At 44.5% G+C, this 15,531-nt stretch overlaps 1 protein-coding gene across 1 annotated transcript in view; it reads left to right on the top strand.

Annotated features, from left to right (window-relative positions):
- Positions 1-12,430: 12,430 nt before the first annotated feature.
- Positions 12,431-15,531, top strand: part of GNG7 (G protein subunit gamma 7) — a 145,097-nt gene continuing 141,996 nt past the window's right edge. The window contains exon 1 of the mRNA XM_060232523.1: positions 12,431-12,720. The gene's annotated coding sequence lies outside the window, so the exon portion shown is untranslated. The remainder of the gene's footprint in view (positions 12,721-15,531) is intronic.

The raw sequence follows: 15,531 nt of genomic DNA, 5'->3' as shown, positions 1-15,531 counted from the left end.
GCTAACCTTCAGAGAGAGCCTTGAGATCTTACAACTGATCTCTAGGTGACAGAGATCAGTTCACTTAGAGAAAATGGCTGCTTTGGAAGGTGAACTCTATGGCATAATACCTCATCGAAGTCCCTCCCCAACCCCAAAATCTCCAGGTATCTCCCAACTCGGAGCTGGCTACCCTACTGCAAACAGAGCGGCCAAGAGTCCATTTACTTCCCCAGTGGCTGCAATCCTATCCTTACACATTGGCCTGCTACTGATAGGGGTGATAAATCTAGGTTGGAAAATACTTTGCGGGGAAGATCTGGGAAAGGGTGGGGGTTTTGGGGAGGGGCCTCAGCATGGTACAATGCCATAGAATCCACCTTTCAAAGCAGCCATCTTCTCCAGGAAAGCTGATCTCTGCCAGCTGGAGATAATTGTACAAGAAGATTGCAAATTTACATCCCTCCCTTCTCTCTGAATTAGAGACTAAGAGCGGCTTACAATCTCCTATATTTCTCCCCCCACAACAGACACCCTCTGAGGTGGGTGGAGCTGAGAGGGCTCTCACAGCAGCTGCCCCTTCAAGGGCAACTCCTGAGGTAGCTATGGCTGACCCAAGGCCATTCCAGCAGCTGTAAGTGGAGGAGTGGGGAATCAAACCTGGTTCTCCCAGATAAGGGTCAGTTTACTTAACCACTGCATCAAACCAAAAGTGGGAGATCTCCAGGCCCCACCTGAAGGCTGGCAACCGTAGAGTAGACTGGATTTGAGAGAGAGATCTCTCTTTTGTCCACACAAGCTCTGAGTAAGTTGCAAAGCTCTGGTGGCAAGATCTTGTCTAATCAAGTCTGTCACCTTTTAAAAAATTATTCTGCAGCAGTGACACGTAAGCCAGATGCGCAACTTTCATTTGCATATTGCATTGCCTGTATTTGAAGGAAATTCCTGCCGTTGAAATGAGGCTTGGCTTTTTAAAAAAAGAAAGGCTTGAAACCTGAAAACTCGGCAGGTAATAACCCTCAATGCCTGCTTAAAGCAAGAGCTTTTCTCCAAGAGCTAAGGCAGATTCACGAGGGCATGATCCAGACTTTTGCAAACATCCACATAATAAACGGGGGTGAAAGCATTCAGGGCAGGGCAGAGGAAAACCTGGTGCATTCATCAACATGTGAGGACAGATGTCCTATGCCCAAGCTCTCTGCTTTGTTGCTGCCATATATTGAAAAGTAATTCTTAATGGCAGTGGGAGGTAGCTGATGGATTTCCTAGCCAGCCTTTGTGTTTCTCTTGAAGCTCACAGCTTCTTCAAAAGACCCCCCACCCACGTTTTTATATGTTCAATGCAGGCCCTTTTCTGAGTAGGAAACCAGATAGTATCAAACAGTAACATGCGTCATAAGAATACACAGGCTTTTTGCTTTGCGTACGTGTGTCAGGTAGCCATGGCCAATCCCAGTTTCCCAGCATGTGTCCATGGAACAAAATAGTCAAGAATGTGACTGGCACACAATAATCTCTGCTTTATACATATATTGCACCTGAAGAAATGTTGTGGGGTGTAAAGGGGCCCTTTGTGAATGAAAAGCACAGATTTACAGCTCCCTATCAATCTTCCAGGTCTGGAGCTGGCATTTGGAAACTCTTGTCTGTTTTGAGTAGCTAATACATTTGCCTTTGGTGAGACAGTTGAGGTCAGTGAACACAAAAAGTATTTCCCCCCCCACACACACACTGATGGTGCCCAGATTGTGTGCCCCAGGAAATTAGCTTTGCCCCGTTGCTTTTGACCTTCTGGGAAGGGGGTCAAAACTATTTCATACTGGAGGGCATATGATGTCTTTATTTCCTGACCTTTTGGTTTCTACTCCGTGATTTCTTTTCTTGTTTATGACTGATATACTGCTGATTTCATGAGGCTTTTCTAAAAACAGCTTTTATGGACAACTATTTTGTAAGCAGTTATGTATCGCTACCGCTTTTATCGGTGTCTAATTATCTGTAGCTGTTTTTATCTGCTTATCGGTGTTGTGAGCAGCTTTGGGTATCACAGTTCAGGGTATACCTTTAATAAAAGTAAATTAAGAAGAAGATGATATTGGATTTATATCTCACCCTCCACTCCGAGTCTCAGAGCGGCTCACAATCTCCTTTATCTTCCTCCCCCACAACAGACACCCTGTGGGGTAGGTGGGGCTGAAAGAGCTCTCCCAGAAGCTGCCCTTTCAAGATACTTGTCTATCAAAGAAGGAGGAGGAGGAGGAGCAGAAGAAGATGATGATATTGGATTTATACCCCACCCTCCACTCTGAATCTCAGCATCTCAGAGTGGCTTACAATCTCCTTTACCTTCCTCCCCCACAACAGACACCCTGTGGGGTCGGTGGGGCTGAGAGAACTCTCCCAGCAGGTGCCCTTTTAAGGACAACCTCTGCCAGAGCTATGGCTGACCCAAGGCCATTCCAGCAGGTGTAAGTGGTGGAGTGGGGAATCAAACTCGGTTCTCCCAGTTAAGAGTCCGCACACTTAACCACTACACCAAACTGGATCTCCCCTTAACAGTTAAGGCTTAGCTAAATTGTGTAAAGCAGCCCTGAGTTTTGTATTCTGGTTTATGAACATAGGAAGTTAATTGTAAAACAGCACCAAGACCCCACCCCTCCCAGTTCAGGACCTTTGACAAGAATCCCAGCACCTCCTATGTTGCCACCCGCATACTGGTCTGTGGTTCATGGGTATGCTGCAGTAAACCTTCTGTCTACTGCTGTTGCTCTACTGTTTGAAATTAACTTGGGACGCAGGTGCCTCAGAATAGAGGGGTCCCCGAATGTTTCTCTTCCTGCAGGCATCTTCTGACCGGGGGTGATAGACACACCCGCAAAATGGCTGCCAGGAGGTGGAACCAATCATGAAATGCAAGGGAGTGAAGTTTAATAAGATGACTTCTTAAATGAATATATTGTTTTAAAACATTTTCTTGCATTCACACAGATTATCTTCAGTCACACTGAAGATCTTTGTGCTGTAGGGGCAGCTGCTGCCAATAGCATTATTTTAAAAATCTGCATAGTCAGTCAGATTGCCAATGGCTGGTCAGAACCCCTGTTGGGCAAAAACTCCATCTGGCCCCACACACTTTCTAAAAACACTTGGCAGGCACCAAGAAAGATACCTGTGGCAGGGGTGGAATTCTAGCATGAGCTCCTTTGCAAATTAGGCCACACACCCCTGATGTAGCCAATCCTCCAAGAGCTTTAAAAAAAGAGCCTTGTAAGCTCTTGGAGGATTAGCTATATCAGGGGTGTGTGGCCTAATATGCAAAGGAGCTCCTGCTTCAATCCCACCTCTGCCTGTGGGCAGGGCTTTTTGTAGCAGAAGCCCAACAGGAACTAATTTGCATATTAGACCACCCCCCTGATGCCAAGCCAGCCAGAACTACGTTCCTGCTCAAAAAAAGCCCTGTCTGTGGGTATTATGGTGCCCACAGGCAACACGTTGGGGGGCCCTGCTTTAGAAAGAACACTTTTGTCTTCTGGGCTGTAAAAAGGGAAGAGTTAACGGTTGGATGCCACAAATGTGTTCCAATGTTTATTTTTTTTAGCCTCCTATGTTAGGGGAAGTATCCCTGCACTGCTAGTGGAAATGATAGACAGGATTCAGCCCAGTGTGTTCAGGGGCTGAGGGGCAGCATTCTTGCTATACAGTGTAGAGCCCTGCAGGTGGGTGTTGCATGTTGGAACTGTCTTTGGCCAGCAGGGGGTGTGCAGCACCTAAAAGCGAAACTGGACTTGCACAGCCTTTGAGAACGGGGAGGGTGCTGTGGTTAGCAGTTGCTTTTCCCAGCCAGTGCTTAATAGAAGGCCTTGGAAGACAGGGTGCCTTCCCACGCCTGCAGCTGCTCATTTACATAAGAAGTGCCTTGCTGCTGGATCTGACCAAGAGTCTGTACAGTCCAGCATCCTGGTTCTAGTTGCAGCCATGCAGATACTTCTGGGAAACTCACAAGCAAGAGTGTGAAGGCGACTGCCCTCCCCGTCTCCCTGCTCCCCTCACCCAACAGCCAGTACCCTGAGGCACGCTGTCATTTAAAATGGAGGTACATTTAGCAAAATCAAGTTTTGCTGCACCCACAGGGAGCTCAGCATGTAAAGCTATAATTAAGGCTTTATCTTGCAAAGGCCATTCCTTTGCTGTCTGGGTCTCTAGTCAACCCACCGTCTCTTTCGTTCTGGGTGGGAGGGAGAATACATTTAGCTCCGTGGCCTCACTCTAGAGGCTGGGTTGATATCTCCCACCCACTCACCCCGCCCCACATCTTTCCTCCCATGCTTTAAACAGCAGCTGCATGTGCAGAAAACGGAGGTGATGCTTCCTACACTCTTTCAAACTCCAATCTAGGGGGAAACTTTGGCAGCAACATTCCCCTGTGTCAGGTCAGGTGAGCTGCCCTGAAAAAGTGCAAGAGCTGAGTAAGTGTTCAATAAAGTGTCCACTGCAGTGCGGACCTGTGATGTGCGTCTGCTGGCATGCCGTGGTTAGAGCTTTGGATCCAGTGCGTGGAGTTCAAGTCCTCACCTGCCTGTGAAGCTCATGGGCGGGTGGGAACTATCATGTGTGTCATCCTCAGCTCCTTGGAGGAAAGCCAGGATTAAAATGGATGGGTAGATAAGACACTTGTTTGCCTTTGGGAAATGGATTTCTCAGAGAGCTGCACACAGAGCCAGGTTGGATCTGTGCCTGACTTGTGCAGGTGCAAAGCAAGCCGGGAGGTCCTGAGTGTCTTCACCTGCACACATTTGTTCACTGGTAAAGGAACAATCCCAATTCATTTGCTTGAGCCAATGTAAAAACAGGCACTTACAAATTGAGGCCACCACAAAGTGGGACTATTCGTGCATAACTTAGGAACAGATGCATCCCTGCAAGCCATAATAGCAACAACAAAGCATGGCTCTTGCTTGTTCTATGTCCTTCACGGCCCTGACCTGGATTGCCCAGACTAGCTTGATCTCATCAAACCTTGGAAGCTAAGTAGGGTCAGTGTTGGGATTTTGTCTTTAAAACAGAGGCTGATTGTATGGACAGGGAGCCAGACAAGGTGCTTAAATTTATAAAGAAGCATAGGTTATTGAAAACAACAGGGAAGGGAACTTTGGATGAAAGAAGTTAAAGAATACATTCCAGCTGCAGTGCTAACTACATCCTAATAGTTACATAGCGAAAACAGCAGTGGCGACTCTCAGTGTGTCCTCCTCCTTGCTAAACACAAAGAGCCACAAACCTGTGAATACATGCATGCAGTTTCTACAGACAAGAGACTTACTGACCAATAGAAAGGTTACAGGTCACTTAATTAGAATAAACAACTCCCCAAAATTACCCTAAACACTACTCCTACAGCTATAAGTCAGACAAAGTAACATCCTGTTAACTAACAACAAAATTTAACTCCATACTGACTGAAATGTGAGCAACTTGTAAACTCCATGGTTAGTATTTGGATGGGAGACCATCAAGGAATGTCAGGATCGTGACACAGAGCCAGGCAATTGCAAACCCTACAGAATTGCTAAATGTCAGCTGTCATTTGGTGGCAAAATAAAAATGTCCTTCATGTATGTTATTTCAGCAGTCCCAGCAACAACCCTGCAAGGTAGGTTAATATTATTACGGCCATATTAGAAAGAGTAGGGGGGGAAGGCTGAGACTGGGAACATGACTAGCTTAAAATTGACTTTGGAGCTGAAGAGGCATTTGCTCTAGGAGATCCCTGGCACAATAACCACAACTTCAAACAATTAGGATTGCCACCTGCCTCTGCAGCTGTGCTTCTAAGAGTAGCTTGATTCGCAGGGAATCTTCTTTAGTTCCGACCATGCCCTGAAAAAGCTTCACAGGTTGGTTTTCTATAGATCCAGTCAAAGAGAGGAGAGGAGCAGCCTGGGTTTCTACTATTCAGTTTGCAGCCCTTTAACCAGTATGTTAAATTAAGCTTTCAATGTGTGTCTTGAGTATATGCATATATATAAGTTGGGTTTGGTGTTTCTGAAGCGAGGATCTAAACCTTGACTACAAGGAGGTAATTAGTGATCCCTGACATGGCATCTCTCTGCCATTCCACTATATACACTGCTGTTCAGAAATTCCACTGGCAGCAGGGATGTTATAGACACAGGGAGGTAGCCTGCCCCCCGCCCTGGCATGTATTCCAAAGCTTTCCCTGAAATTCCCACTTTTCCTTTTAAAATAATTACAAGATAAAAGCCTGTGAGCCATATTCTGCCCTTGTTCTTGCTATGAAGTTAGCATCCTCCTGCCTTTAAGTGATTTGGCCAGGGACTAGCAAATGCTAGGGGCTTGTCTTTACATTTTGCAAAATAAAAAAAAAATAAAAATCAATCAATCAATGTTTAATATTTAATACAGTTTTAATTAATATTAATATTTAATGTGCTGCATTTCGACTCAGGGTGCTGTGCATCAATTTCCATTCCCTCCTTGTCACACAACGCCTTACTGGCCTGATTTCCAGGCATCAAAGCAGCCGAATTGGCAACCACTGACACAATTCCTGCATCTGTCTAGGGGCTAACTGCCTTCATTGTTCGGAATAATGGTATCTATTGTTTTATCTCTATCTTATCTCTGTTTAATCAAAAAGCACCTGCCCAATATATTTATAGTTTCCGTGATCCTCCAACTGAAAATGGGAATATTTTATACAACTTGTATCCATGATATCAAAATATTTCTGCTTCTGCTCCTGTTGGAAGGGTTGCCAGCTCCCTGGAGGGAAAAAAAGTCCTGTTCCTTTAATAAAGGCTTGAGGGAATGTTATTTACCAAGAGATATTATTTACTTCCAGGTCATAATAAGATTCACCTCCCCATTTCCACATATTAATAAAGGGATGGGAACCTTCTTCTCCAGGCCTGTTGGCAACTCTGGCTATTGGCCTGATGTTGTTTTTAAAAACTTGTGCAAACTCTGGTTGTCTATCCAATGGGGATCCAAAGCAGCTTATAACACTGTTCTCCCTTCCTCTGTTTTATACCCGCCGCAACAATCTTATGAGGTAAGTTAGGCTGAGAGAAAGTAATTAGTTTAAGGTCACCCTGCAAACTTCCATGGCAGAGTGGGGATTTGAACCTGGGTCTTCCAGATCACACTCCAGCACTCTGACCACGACACCATGTTGGCAGGTTCTGCTGTACAAAGTGAAAAGTGTATAGTGAAGTCCAAGGGCTTTCTTGGCAACGTATCATCTCATGGTATGGCACCATACTGTACAACCAGCAATATACATGGCACGTCAGTATAACAGTTAAGCTCTGAGCGTTCTCAGAAAAGAACAGGGTTACAAGCAGTATAATCTTAAACAGAGTTGCAACTTTCTGAGCCCACTGATTTCAATGGACCTTGAAAGGTGTAACTCTACTTAGAACTGCTTTGTGGGTCCACAGAAGACGTCATGGATCTGATGCTGATGTTGTAAAGGGCAAGAAGGCACCTTCCAAAATTCATTGCCTATTTTAAAAGATTATTTCTGTCACCAAATAATTCACATCCCATTTCCTTCCACATATTTCCCATACTAAACAAGAGACAGATCAACGACGACGACTGCAGATTTTTACCCTGCCCTTCTCTCTGAATCAGAGACTCAGAGCGGCTTACAATCTCCTATATCTTCTTCCCCCACAACAGACACCCTGTGAGGTGGGTGGGGCTGAGAGGGCTCTCACAGCAGCCACCCTTTCAAGGACAACTCCTGCGATAGCTATGGCTGACCTAAGACCATTCCAGCAGCTGTAAGTGGAGGAGTGGGGAACATCTCAAGATCTACTTAAGATATTAAAATTGCAACGTTGTTTTGCAGAATATATTAAAAACTAACTGATTTCTAGAAGGGGAATCATGAGTGTTTTACTTCCTTAACTTATACCTAATTTAATCTGGCCACATTGTTCTTTATTCAGTCTCCCCATGATTGCATGTGTGTTGTTCTGCTTCCATTATATTCTGGAGCAGAAATGGCCACACTTGCTTAATGTAAGAGACACATAGACTAAACATCAGATATTTGAGATCTGCAAGACATGAGCATCAGATGTTTGGGAGCAGAAGGAAAGAAGGAAGGAAGATAGATGTGGGGAGGGGAGAGGAAGTGAAAGGTGGGAAGAAAGCAACTTTAATTTTAAATGCATTATCCAAGCTGCTGGATTTAAAGAGAAAAATTCCTTCTGCAAGCTGGCTGGTCAGGCGGTAGGGGCTTCAAGAGCTGCACAATGTGTGTGAAAGAGCCACATGTAGTTCCTGAGTCACAGTTTGGCTGTCCCTGCTCTGGGAAGAAGTCTATTCAATCCATTATGCACCATTTTCCCTATTATATTCTTGCATGGTTGCCTCAATCCAGTTTTAGATTATTATTTTTTAAAAAGATACAACTAAATACCATGGGCCTACACAGCCAAAATGAGCACTGCATTTTTAAAAATGGAATGTACATAGAATAGCGGAGGTGATGATAGCAGCTCTATCCAATGCAACAGGTATCACTTTCTTTTAGTTTAAGTTCTGATACCTGTTTCTTTTTTAAATTTTATTCAACACCACAGAAAGACGAACAAAAAATAAAATTGTATACATACAAAATAGTCAAAAGAATCCTTCTTAAAAATATGTGTACATATATCCTCAGAAACCCCTAAACAAATTGTAACCAAATATTTTGAATTATAACCAAAAGGCCTGCCCAAAATTAACCATATTTACATTAGTAACAGAAATTTATTTCTCACATTTCAAGAGTGAATTTACATAGCAAGGATCGTTGTCTAACTTTTCAATTATCGGAAACCATTTTGCAATAAACTTTTCATGGGCCATGTAGGGATACCTGATTTGATCAGGCTTGCCTGGGCTATCCAGGTTAAGGAGCAACAGGTATCTCTTTCATTGGAGGAAGATGCCATCATTTGCTAAGCAGAGTAGTAAGTAGGGTGAGTTGAGATAGCTCCTGAAACAGGATGGAGCAGGGTTTCCCAAACTTTTCTTTCCTGTGGCCCGGTTATTTTTACACTTCTCCTTTGTGACTCACTAAAATTTGGGGGTGGAGCCAGGAGACTTTGGGGGTGGAGCTGGGAGACAGGAATTATGTCATTTCCTGTGGTGTCAAGGGCCAAGTGATGTCACTTCTGGGGCATACTGAACCAAAACTCCACCTTTTCCTGTGATGTCATTTCCAGAATGTCCACCAGTGAGGCCAGGGCACTAGAAGCCCTCCCACTGTTGCTTGTCCCCCCCTCCCAGCACCAAGAATGAAGACAGAGCATTGCTTGCAGGGAAAGAAAGGGGGGGGCAAAGAAAAAAAAGCCTTCCTCACCATCAGATGACCTCAGCCAGCAACAATTCTGCCCAGGGGTCGTTTGGTAAAAAAAAAAAAAGCTACTGGAATGCCTACTCCCCATCACTCCTGGCTGAAAAAAAACACACCTATCCTCCCCAAAAGAACATACTGCAAAGCACAGGAAAGCTCATGCCTTGAAGAACACTTAATGGATCTAAAGTGCCCGTGGACGCCAGCTTTTCTCTCAAACACTGGGAGGGGGAGAAGGAAGGATAGGCAGCCCAGCTTCTCTCTGCACAACACAGATGGGGGAAGAAAGGAAGCAAAACAGAGCTCAGACTTTGCAGCCTGTGTCAGTCTTCAAGGCTAGCTTTTCTCTGCACAACAGAGAGATGGGGGAAGGAAGGAAGCCAAACAGAGCTCAGGCTTTGCAGCGTGCATCAATTTTCAAGGCTAGCTTTTATCTGCGCAACAGAGAGACGGGGGAAGGAAGGAAGCCAAATGGAGAGCAGACTTTGCAGCCTGTGTCATTCTTCAAGGCTAGCTTTTCTCTGCACAACAGAGAGATGGGGGAAGGAAGCAGAGCAGAGGTCATGCTTTGTTGGGGGCGGAGCTAGTTTTGCTGGGGCAGGGCTTTGGCTTTTGTTGTGACTTGGTAGTGAGGCTTCCGTGGCCCGGTACCGAGTCACAACCCTGCAAATGGGAAACACTGGGATGGAGCATAAATTAATTACTTGAATGCAATTCTTAATTGAGTTGGAAAAGGGAAACTGGTCCACTGATGTAATAGCAACTTCTTTGGGCTGGGCAGATACCTCTGGGATATGTCAGAATATTCCAGTGTTGAAAAGTCTTTTGTTATTGAGAATGAAGTGAAGTCTTATTGTTCTTGAGAATGTGAGTTGGGAGAGATTGCCCTGAATCAGTTTGTGATGCCAGCACACCCTGTCCCCTCCTGTCCCTGGGAATTTCCAATGTCTTGGCAGAACCCAGTTGTCAGCTTCCCTTGGCATCCGGGCTGTAAAAGAGGGTGCCTGTTAAAACAACTAAGCCCAAAGTAAGATGGGGACCCCACTAACCAAAGGGGTATTGGTTACAGTGCCCAGATCACGTGAAGTGATGATAGTGCTTTACTCTGTTCTGGTAAGCATTATGTTCAGTTTTGGGCATCACATTTTAAATATATAGACAAGCTGGAACAGGTCCAGAGGAGGGTGAAGAAGATGGTGAGGAGTCTAGAGACCAAGTCCTGTGAAGAAAGGTTGAAGGAACTGGGCATGTTTAGCTTGGAGAGGAGGCGGCTGAGAGGTGATATGATCACCATCTTCAAGTACTTAAAGGGCTGTCATATAAAAGATGGTGTGGAATTGTTTTCTGTGGCCCCAGAAGGTAGGACCAGAATCAATGGGTTGAAATTAAAGCAAAAGAGTTTCCAGCTCAACATTAGGAACAACTTCCTGACCTTTAGAGCAATTCCTCAGTGGAACAGGCTTCCTCAGGAGGTGGTGGGCTCTCCTTCCTTGGAGATTTTTAAACAGAGGCAAGATGGCCATCTGACAGCAATGAAGATCCTGTGAATTTAGGGAGAGGTATTTGTGAGTTTCCTGCATTGTGAAGGGGGTTGGACTAGATGACCCCGGAGGTCCCTTCCAACTCTTATGATTCTATGGTTGGAGGAGGAAGTGGGGTTTTCACAATGAGTTGTAATTCTGGGAGCTCTCCAGGTCTTATTTGGAGGCTGGTAACCCTAGTGCAGATGTGATGTTCTGTTAAAAAGGGGGATGAGACATTAATGAGTTTGGAATAATTTCCTACATAGGCACAAGCCATCTGAGGAGCCCCTTTAACCTCTAGTGATTAGTGAAAAGGTGAAGTCAATGTTGCCTTGGAAATCCGTGAGACTGAAAAGATCTGGATTTTATCCTGTGTATGCATGGAGGGGGGTTGTCGTATTTCTTAGCTTTGTGGTGTAGTCACTTGGTGAAGAATTCTTCATTTTATGAACAAGATTAATTCCTTACTGCTGTGCAACATTTCCCTGTAGTGTCATGATGGGCCTTCCTTGGAGAACTGTAAAACCTAATGTGGTAAGAAAAAAAGTTTAATTAAAAACTGTCCTCCCCTGAATGAGCTTAGAGTATAACTGCATACTAATTTAACATTTTAAAGAGTTATATAGGTCACAGGTAACCATATGAATTTTTCTTTTCATATGGTGCTAGATTAAATTGTAAACAGGTGGACAGGGCCTGATTACTTTTAATGTCTGCATATAGATTGAAAAAATAGTGACGTAATATTTAACAATATTAATGTACATTGGACATATTTCCTGCAACCTAACACACACGCTAACATATTTATTTGATATATTCTGCAATCTCCAGAAAACTGCAATGAAGTAAAAGTAACATAAAGAAAAACAATAAAAATATCATTTAAAACTATAAAAAAATAATTCCATAAACAAAAAACGCACACGTATAAACATGTTAGCATTTGTAGGAAATTATATATGTACAGGTAATTTTAAATATAGAGATGTAGAAGCAAAATATTGTTATGCACAAGAAGGGTGTATATAAATTTGTTTAAACCTGTTATGCATATGTGTGATTTTTTTGTCTATTTATGTATATATTCACGTTGTATAATTTTTACATATATATATACATATAACGAATAGAAATTTTAATTATATACAAAATGCATCTGTAAATCAATTGAGTTTCATTTGCATCATGTTCTTGATGTTCGTTTTATGTGACGGGTATGATTGCTTTTGTATGGCGTTTTGTGATTTTTAAGGGGTTTTTTTTTGTAATCCGCCTCAGTCAGGAAATGGAAAGTTGGCATATGAATACTTTAAACACGCAAGTTAATACATTTAATATAAATGGTAGCCTGTACAAAATTAGCATTACACTAAATTCTGAGGCACGTCCTTGTTTCCCCACCTTTTTCTCCTTCGGTCCCCTCACCTCAAAAAGAGGCTTATGAATAATGTAATCACGCCTTATGCATAGTAAAATGACTTATATTTGCATAAGCCTCTTTGGCCCCGCCTCTATCTTTTTTTTTCTCCCTCGATCGAGAGCCCGGATTGGCCGCCTCCTCTCCTCTTTGCCCCTCCTCTCAGCCCGAGGGCCCCCTTTCTGAGCGAAGACGGGGGCCGCGCAACCTAACCTCGTCGATGAGGCTGGGCCCCGCCTTTGCCGCTGAGGGGTGCACGGCGCTTATTGGCTGTGGTGGCCTGTCGGTCAATCCCTGACGGAGGAGGAGGGGAGGGGGCTGCCCTGCCCGGTTCGGGGTTTGGCTGCAGGTTGGGTTGCGCGGCAGCGGCAGCACCAGCGAGAGAAGCTGTGAGGTGGCGGAGGCGGCAGGGAAGAAGGAGGGTGAGAGGCTGTGAAGAAGAAGGAGGGTGAGGGGCGGGGGGGTGTCAAGGGGAGCACTGGGGCCCCGAGTCACGTGGCTGCCCTTGAGTGAAGGGGGAGCGAAGCGGCCTGCTAAGGTTCCTCCTCGCCCCTCCCTACGCGGGTGGGGCCCGGGGGGGGGGAAGTGTGAAGGGTCACGTGAGGAACCTGAGTTTAACCCCCCTCCTAACACTTGTGTCCGAAAGGGGCCAGTGGAAGACCAGCAGAGAACGGAAGTGGCACGGGGAGGAGCTTAAACGGAGGAATGGGCGGTGCTTTATTGGAATAGAGCGTGGCTTAAATATTTGGGCGTGGCAGCTCTTCATCGTATAGGAAGGGTTAACGTGTGGAACTCATTGCCAGTGGATAGGCAGAAAAAGAAATAAGTGTATGGAGAGGCTTAGCTGTTGAAGTTCTCTGGATCAGTTTGGGAGTGGGGGATGGGCAGGGGTCGGTGTTAAGCTTTTCCCACCACAGAGGTAGGGGTAACCTGTGAAATGTACTGCATTGAGATAGAAAGGTCTTTCGTTTTGAGGAAAATGCCAGAATCAGGCAAATCCGTGGAGGAGGATGTATAAAGATCAGGGATCATGTTGTAGAAAAAGGTGTCGGAGTTCATTAGCACAACTCATTTGAATAATTTATTTGCACATGCCACACACCCCTGACATCACTAGAAGGTGTACTAAATTATATCAGCTCAGCATCTACCTTAAAATGCTTCTTGCATTATAATTGCCATAATAAAACCTTACTCCCATCATACTTTTCAAATTAATTTCTCCTATGTGGCCACAGTGACATGATGACGATTTCCACCTCTCTGCTTTATATGTTTTGGTTATTTTCCCATTTTTTGTAGGGAAAAATCTTAGAAAGTTTGTCAAATCTTAGAGTTCAGCAAAATTCTCACAGTGGGTTTGAACTATGGAGCCCAGAAGCAAGGTTTTTGGGGGGCGGGGAGTGGGATTGGGATAAGAAAGAAAGAGCACTGCTCCTGTGAGCACCTGCCCAAAATAAGGCCTGGTTATAGCAGTGAATGGAGCTTTCATATTCAGAGGCAGTGTATTTCTGAATAGGGTTGCCAAATCTAAGTTGGGAATTTTCTGAAGGTTTGGGGGTGGATTATGGGAAAATACAAGTTTGGGGAGGGGAGGGACTTCAGTGGCATATTATGCTATATAATCCACCTACTAAAACGTCCATTTTTGCCAATCTCGAGATCAGTAGTAATTCTGAGAGGTCTCCAGGGCCTACCTGGTGGTTGGCAAGTCTAAATGACCATATATTAGACTGAGATCATATGAATGCCGGAATGGAGGGACTCATGTTGTCTGGATCCAGTAGGGCTCTTATACTTTTATGCATTTGGGGGCAGTAACCATTCTGTGTGTGTATGGTGTGGTGATGGGTATCCAGACTGTACCCTTGCTGTCCTTGTATGGAGCATTTCTGTGGTGGTTCTCCAGTCCAGCAGCCCTGCAAAATGGCTTGGAATTATTACCCCCCCCCCCATTCCTTTTAGGAGGGATACTGAAAGAATAGTTGTTTACCCTGAAGAACTGAACCCATGGCTTCTAGCCTCATGTTCTTAACTGCTATAATATGAAGAGGAGCCAACTGGTGAGGCAGTACTGGGAGTTGGGTTTTATGTAGGTATTTTGAGGGGTGTGAAGGATATGCCGTTTATTCTCTTATTGGTTAATAAAGAGTTATGAAGACATCAGAAGAATTTGGGGGTGATAGTGGCCAAATATATAGGGATTGAACACGGAGGGGTTGCTAAGCTGTTACCTTAAGTAGATGCCTTCTGGTTTATCCTGGGCGTGTAAAAACATCTGTGGAGTTTTAAGGTGACGTTGCAGTAAGGGGAGGTAGTAGATGTGAAGCTGTTGTGAGTGTGGGGATTGTAGACATTTCAGAGAGAAGACCTGTTACACCCTTAAGAAAATTGGATTTTTCTCTAAAGCGTCAATATACATTGGTAGTAATAGGTGATGTGCCAGTCAGTGAAACTTGATTAGCTAGCATCTAGTCTTACATATAATAATATTAATTAGATGCTTATTATTTCTTATTTGTTTATATTTCATTTATACCCCCGTTTCACCGCCCGCCCCCCCAGTGGGGGTCCACAGTAGCTTACAATGTTCTCCCCTGTTTCATTTTTATCCTCACAACAATCCTGTGAGGTAGGTTATGCTGAGAGTGTGACTGACTCAAAGTCATCCAGCAAACTTCCATGACAGTGGCAAACAAGCCAGGATCATGGAGGCTTCGCTGCAAAATAAATCACCAAGAAAACCTCTCCGTGCAACAAATCCATGACAGAGCAGGGATTTGAACCTGGGTCTTCCAGATCCTATTCTGACATTCTAGTCCCTTCACCATGCTTCAGCACTTCACACCCATTATTGCAGTCATCCTTGCAACAGCCCTGTGAAATAGCATGGCATCGTGATCTCCAGATTGAATAGGGGCAGTTGAGGGAGTGGGTTTCTGGAGGTCACCTGGTTAGTTTGCTGTAGAAACGAAATTCAAACCACCCTTCTGGACCATAGCATGTGATGATATATCAGTGTTTTGTGGGCTAGAGCCCCCTTCTGTGGAAAACCACAGAAACTTCCCGGGGGGGGGGGGAGCGTAGCAGAGTGTCAGTTTGGAAAAGTGGGGCTGGTGCATTGTGGGGGATACTGTGATGGTCATCACTTGGTTCACTGATTTGGTTTGTTGAGCTGTTAAAGGACAGCAAAGGTGATTTTGCCATTGGGATTCAGGAACTGTTGTGAGCAG

This window comes from Heteronotia binoei, chromosome 2, assembly GCF_032191835.1.
Source record: "Heteronotia binoei isolate CCM8104 ecotype False Entrance Well chromosome 2, APGP_CSIRO_Hbin_v1, whole genome shotgun sequence".
Taxonomy (NCBI): Eukaryota; Metazoa; Chordata; class Lepidosauria; order Squamata; family Gekkonidae; genus Heteronotia; species Heteronotia binoei.
This window is presented reverse-complemented; position numbering and strand designations above follow the sequence as displayed.